The 7,112-nt window shown below is 41.1% G+C and overlaps 1 long non-coding RNA gene across 1 annotated transcript in view; it reads right to left on the bottom strand.

The window, feature by feature from the left end:
* Positions 1 to 5,812: 5,812 nt before the first annotated feature.
* Positions 5,813 to 7,112, bottom strand: part of LOC139022763 (uncharacterized) — a 6,808-nt gene continuing 5,508 nt past the window's right edge. Inside the window, exon 2 of the long non-coding RNA XR_011473802.1 lies at positions 5,813 to 6,027. This is a non-coding gene — a long non-coding RNA (uncharacterized lncRNA). The remainder of the gene's footprint in view (positions 6,028 to 7,112) is intronic.

Genomic DNA, 7,112 nt, shown 5'->3' with positions numbered 1-7,112 from the left:
TGTTACTGTTGTAAACGTTTTTTTCCCTCTGTACATTGTTTTCTCTCATTTTAATGTGAAGAGCTGTATATGAATTAATGACACAATCTCTTATTGTAGAGACCAGGGTGTAGTCTGCTCCTTCAGAAGTGGTAAAATGGAGACGGTGAAGTGTGAATTTATAGTGTGCCCTAGGACTTACAGAAAAAGCCTTAAAGGCTGTTGCCATCTGTATTAATGACTGTCTGAAACCCATGTTCAGTACAAACCCCTCTTCTCTCCTGTGCTATGCTGCACAACTCTAAAGTGGAGTTCCTAAATGTAAGAAATAACCTATAGGGGAGAGCAATACAAGATAATCTTCTGAAAATAAGTAATCTTCACATTTGCCATCTGTAGCATGGGATCTTTATTGATTGTGACATACATACCTGGCAAGCCTTTGAAGCCTTACTGTTAAATGCAGGCATTTGATAGTAAATATTTAACTGGGTAAAAAAATGAATTATTTTCAGACAATGTTGAGAAGGGCCAAATGAAAAAGTATTAATATTCTACTTTTTGTATTTTGTCTATGCTGACCTAGGTAGTGGATACAGGCCTGCCGTTAATCAATCTTGGCAATACGTTTTCAAAAGTCAATGGTGATGCCAAAGGTCTCTCATTTTGTTGTCTGTTCTTGTCAGTCAGTGACTTTTCTCTCTCATGGCTAAAACTTGAAACTCATGTGCATATGTGAATTTTATTTAATTTATTCTGATTTTATTTATCCTCTTCTTAGTAAAGCTGTAAGGCTGTTGTCTTCAGTAACCGGTTAGGTTGGTGTGTTTAGTAAAGCCTTTGCTGATAGAGCTAGAGGGGGTGAATGAATCAAAAGCGTTGGGTTCTCACCAGTGTTGGGGAGTAGTAAACTAGATGTAGTTCAACTAGTAATTTAACTACATTTTTCAGTAGCTCGGTGCTAATATAATTCAAATCTGGGTTGTGTTTTCACTAGTGAATAAATGTTTTACCATGTAGTGGTGTAGCTAACTACTGGAACTACACGCTACTTTTTTTGCAAAAAGAAAATATGGATGTTGTCTATTTTTTGGGCATCAGACCTGCCTAATTCTCATTTCAAACATTTGTTTTTAATAGGCTGTTAACATATAACCCCAAAGTGATCTGTCTTGCAATTTATAGTCTTGACATTTCAGATTTACATATGATAATTTTTAACAAAGTAGTTTGATGTAGTGAACTACTTTTTCAAAGTAACTAGTTAAGTAAACTATATTTTTCGAAGGGTGACTTTAGTGTAGCTTAACTTGTTTCAGTGTGAAGTAATTGGTAGCTTGGTAAACTATCTTTTTCAGAGTAGCGTCCCCAACACTAGTGTGTTCCCAAAATGTTTGAAAGGGTTTTGGTATCCTCCAACCATTGCAATGTTAAAAAAGAAGCTTCAATCAATGTTGAATATATTGAAATGAATGTAGTCTTTTTTTTCTTTCTGGTCTGTTTCTGGTCTGTATGTAATTTTTGCATTTATAGTTTGAATAAAATATTTTTTTGAAAAACAGAATAAGTCATCCAAGTCTTCTGTTTTGCTGTTTTAAGTTGTCCTTTTATTTAAATCACCAGGCACATTATCCTGGAACCCACATGTCGAAAAGGAAAAGAGGGCACCTGAGAAACACTTAGAGGCAGGAGCACGAGGCAGATCAAAAAAGAACTGGCAGGGGTGGTACGAGCTAGAGAAAACTGCACAAAAGTGTTGAGCAAGTATTTTTTAGTTTTTTWAAGTTTTTTAAATAAATATGACATTGATTGTTTCATGGGGAGTTTGAGGTTGTGATCTTTCAATAGCACCTCCCAGCAGGGGTGGGACCAAGTCAATATTATTTGAGTCACAAGCAAGTCTCAAGGTCCAAAGCTTCAGTCAAGTCCCAAGTAGCACTGGTGAAGTTGGCAGGTAGCCTAGTGGTTAGAGCGTTGGGCTAGTAACCAAAATGTTGCTAGATTAAATCCCTGAGCTGACAAGGTAAAAATCTGTCGTTCTGCCCCTGAACAAGGCTGTTCCTAGGTTGTCATTGTAAATAAGAATTTGTTCTTAACTGACTTGCCTAGTTAAATAAAAAAAGACCAAGTTTTCAAGCCAAGTAAAAACTAAATCTATACATTTAACGACTTGTTCAGCTACAAATCTTTGTCTATTTACTGAGGCTACCAGACCGCCCTTTTCATTATTTTGTCTACAACATATCAGCCTATGTCATTGCTACAAGGTCCCTATTTTACAGTCATAAGGGCAGAAATCAGAACTAGTTAAAGGCAGGTTGGCTGCTCAGTGTAGATTTATTTACAGGTCTTGGTGGTCCAATGGTGGAAGCGCCATATCATACAAAATATACGATTAGATTTACCAAGTATACACTGGCAATAGCCCAAAACAACAGGTTAAGCCTGATACAATCTGAACAGACACTGGTAGAGGGRAAAACTGTACATCCTCCCCTTGAGAAACCAAATCGAATCTGTCAAACACAGGAGCTCAAACTGGGAGGCCTACATAATATAAGGGCTTGGCCCCCAGGACCATACAATTACCCAGTTGGCAATTACAACCAATAAACTGGTTCTACTGCGTAAAAGGCAATTTACACATTTATTGTTCGTCTTAACCAGACTTAATGATTATTCATGACGTTTCAACACCATGCATACATAGAACGTTGAATAAGATAAAATGATTGTTCAAACTCTACGTAGGCCACGTAGCCTATTTCTATGCGGATTGAGGCGTGCGCGCTCCCTTATACGCACAACAAAAATGACAGAGATGTAAGATTTATGCCGCGTTCAAACAACTGGGAACTAGAAAAAATACGAGGTCAGATTTTGTCTTCACTGATCTGCAAGTCGAAAAGTCGGAGCTCTAGAAAGAGGCCCGAGTCCCCGAGTTGAAATTCGGAGTTCAAATCGATTTTCACCAGTCTGAACTCCGTTTTTTTCCCCGAGTTCCCAGTTGTTTTGAACGCTCGGAAGTCAGAGATTTCCGAGTGCTCAGTTGTCTTGAACGCGGCAACAGACACAAGGAAATCCGACCATACCATAAATCTAATTAAATAAACAGAACTTCTACCTCATGAGTCTTGCGAACGTTCATGCGCACTATACACATCGCGCCCACTCAGAGCAAGGTAATAAATGGTTGGCTATCAAATAAAAATGTATCGTATATCAAACATGAAACAAAAATGTCTACATGTTGCAATAAACGGTACGGGGATGGGTTGATGAAACACCACCAATTATCGAAGTATTAGATGGATTATAGATTTACCACATAGGGCCTATCCATTTAAACGTGTGAAAGCAACAGCAAATAATTCAACAATTCACCCGACATGTGTTGATTGACAGTTTGCTGGTCCAATCATAGTGCCGAGTGTGCGTGTTTTGCAAGGGCCATACTGCGGCTACTGTCTCTGGCTGCATGTAGAGTATTCCACGTAGACTCTGTGACAAAACATTACAAAACCTGGTCAGATAATTTCAAGTCACCAGTCTCAAGTCTAAGTCGAATCCCGAGACTTGAGGCTCCAAGTCAAGTGTCAAGTTATTTTATTTTCTGTCAAGTCAGACTCTAGTCCAAGTCATGTGACTGGAGTCCACAACTTTGCACCCCAGTCATGGGGATAGTGACCCAGCCCCTAGAGCTAGCTGTAAGACCACAAACCCCCTGTTTAAGATTTCTCAGCTGTGGTAACTGCCCCCACAGGACTCCAGGACCTCCAGAAGATTCTAGTAGTCTGGGAGAAGGGGGGAGGGAGGAGTTACTGTAGTTGTCCAGATGTCCTGCTTTGTCAACAATGTCAGCTATGACACAAATTACCAGCACACTCCTGAAACTCCAGTTTGGTTTACAACAGACCAATTTCACTGACCCACACAGTACTGAAGCTCCAGTTTGGTTTACAACAGACCAATTTCACTGACCCACACCCAGTACTGAAGCTCCAATTGTTTACAACAGAACCCATTCACTGAACACCACTACAGTACTGAAGCTCCAGTTTGGTTTTTACAACAAGACCCATTTCACTGACCCACACAGTACTGAAGCTCCAGTTTGGTTTACAACAGACCATTCACTGAACCCACACAGTATTGAAGCCTCCAGTTTGGTTTACAACAGACCAATTTCACTGACACCACACAGTACTGAAGCTCCAGTTTGGTTTACAACAGACCATTTCACTGACCAACAGTCTTGAAGCTCCAGTTTTGGTACAACAGACCAATTTCACTGACCCACACAGTTACTGAAGCTCCAGTTTGGTTTACAACAGACAATTTCACTGACCCACACAGTACTGAAGCTCCGTTTGTGTTTACAACAGACCCATTTCACTGACCCACACAGTACTAAGCTCCCAGTTTGGTTTAACAGACCATTCTGACCACACGTATGAGCTCAGTTTGGTTTACAACAGACCATTTCACTGACCCACAAGTACTGAAGCTCCAGTTTGGTTTACAACAGACCAATTCACTGACCCACACAGTACTGAAGCTCCAATTTGGTTACAACAGACCCATTTCACTGACCCACACAGTACTGAAGCTCCAGTTGGTTTACAAAGACCCATTCACTGACCCACACAGTACTGAAGCTCCAGTTTGGTTTACAACAGACCCATTTCACTGACCACACAGTACTGAAGCTCCAGTTTGGTTACAACAGACCATTTCACTGACCCACACAGTACTGAAGCTCCAGTTTGGTTTACAACAGACCATTTCACTGACCCACACAGTACTGAAGCTCCAGTTTGGTTTACAACAGACCCATTTCACGACCACACAGTACTTAAGCTCCAGTTTGGTTTACAACAGACCCATTTCACTGACCCACACAGATACTGAGCTCCAGTTTGGTTTACACAGACCCATTTCACTGACCCACACAGTACTGAAGCTCCAGGTTGGTTTACCAAACAGACCCATTTCACTGACCCACACAGTACTGAAGCTCCAGTTTGGTTTACAACAGACCCATTTCACTGACCCACACAGTACTGAAGCTCCAGTTTGGTTTACAACAGACCAGTGTTGGCTGTGAAGTACTGAAGCCCAGTTTATTTTACACCAAATCCATGTCACATTGACACATGCCACAGAGTACTGAAGATCCAGTTTAAAACAAACCACAATCATCAGTCCTAGATAGCGTTCCTGACACAGGTAGAAAACATGTTATATAGATTAAGTGTGACTGCAGATCCATCATACATGTGGCATAATATTATGATGAACTTTGAAGCTTGGTGCAGAATTGTTTGTGAAATGTGTCATAAAATGTGTTGAAACCAAAGCCAATGACTAATTCTCATTGATCCAAACTGCATTATTTATGACACATTCATGAATGATTCAAAAAATGGATTTAATATCTTTACAATACGTGGTATTAGAAACATGTTGGAGTGTGTGTTCTGATAATATCATGTTTACTGACACAAGCACACTTAGCTACCTGATATTGGATAATATTTCAATCATGTGGAAATATACCAGCCAGCACACATGGTGTTGTCTGGTGTGGTGTAAAAGAAAAAGCTGTGATCACCGACTTGCTGGTTTATCATTGACTTGAACCCTTAATACTCAGGTTAAACATTAAAGGCTTTGACTGATTAGGACATGAGCCGGCTGGATAGATGGAGAGCAGGAGGCTGTTGGCCTCCACAGAGATGGAGAGCAGGAGGCTGTTGGCTTCACAGAGATGGAGAGCAGGAGGCTGTTGGCTTCACAGAGATGGAGAGCAGGAGGATGTTGGCTTCACAGAGATGGAGAGCAGGAGGCTGTTGGCTTCACAGAGATGGAAAGGAGGAGGCTGTTGGCTTCACAGAGATGGAGAGCAGGAGGATGTTGGCTTCACAGAGATGGAAAGGAGGAGACTGTTGGCTTCACAGAGATGTAGAGCAGGAGGCTGTTGGCTTCATAGAGATGTAGAGCAGGAGGCTGTTGGCTTCATAGAGATGGAGAGCAGGAGGCTGTTGGCTTCACAGAGATGGGAGATTGAGCAGAGATGAGAGATTGAGATAGTAGCCTATGATTACAAAGTAGGGCAAGAGCAGGTCCCCCGACCCACACTAGCCGTCAAAACAGATGTCAGCTGACTATCTGACTGTAAAGCTGACTGTAAATCTTCAAAGTTCTTCTTTCTTGCACCGCGCTGTAACTATACATACATGACCCTTGTTCTCATTCAGTGATTCACTTCCCACACATTTTTGCACTGTGACCTACCTAAAGCTTTTTGAAGTGTCTTGTGATTCACCAAGTAAACAAAGACATTGTTTCTTGTCAGAGGCATAAAGGGCCTAGCAATTTTGGAATCACTGCTTTGACTCGTTAACAGGTGACTCAGTGTCTGTATTTTCATTCCATTAGGTCATAATGACATTACAAATGTTGCAAATTCTCTCTCATAAGTAGATCAATCTTAAAAGGGTAAAGGAGGAACATCCTTGTCTTTTCTAATCCATAAAATATGGAACATTTTACAAACAGAAATGGCTACTGTGGAGTTCTAAATCTAATCTAGTCTTATTTCCAAACGTATTTGGTACAGCAACTCTTCCATAAAGCCGTTATCATTTCCTGTCCTTGTTTGACAGGATTAAGATTGCCTCTGTGTGTTGGTATGTATTTGAGGGCATAGGGGAGAGGGATTTTTTTTCTGCAGGCCTTGAAAAACTAGTGTAAATTATGTGTTGGGCAGTGCAAGTCACATGTTCAATGGCCACACCTCCTGAAACAAAATAACATTGACACCTCATGGAAAGAAAGTGGGAAAGAGGGGGGAGGGATACAGAGAGAGTAAGGAAAGGGAGAGAGAGAGAGAGAGAGCCCTTTACTTCTTCTCCTCTCCTTTCCTTCCTTCTCTCTCCCTCTTTCCTTCCTCTCTCTCTCCCTTTCCTTTTCTCTCTCTCCCTTTCCTTACTCTCTCTCTCTCCTTTTCCACTCTGCTCTCTCTCCTTTCTTACTCTCTCTCTCCCTTTCCTACTCTCTCTCTCCTTTATTCCTCTCTCTCCCTTTCCTTCTCCTCCCTTTCCTTCCTCTTCCTCTCCCATTCCTTACTC

Source organism: Salvelinus sp. IW2-2015, linkage group LG22, assembly GCF_002910315.2.
Source record: "Salvelinus sp. IW2-2015 linkage group LG22, ASM291031v2, whole genome shotgun sequence".
Classification (NCBI taxonomy): Eukaryota; Metazoa; Chordata; class Actinopteri; order Salmoniformes; family Salmonidae; genus Salvelinus; species Salvelinus sp. IW2-2015.
This window is presented reverse-complemented; position numbering and strand designations above follow the sequence as displayed.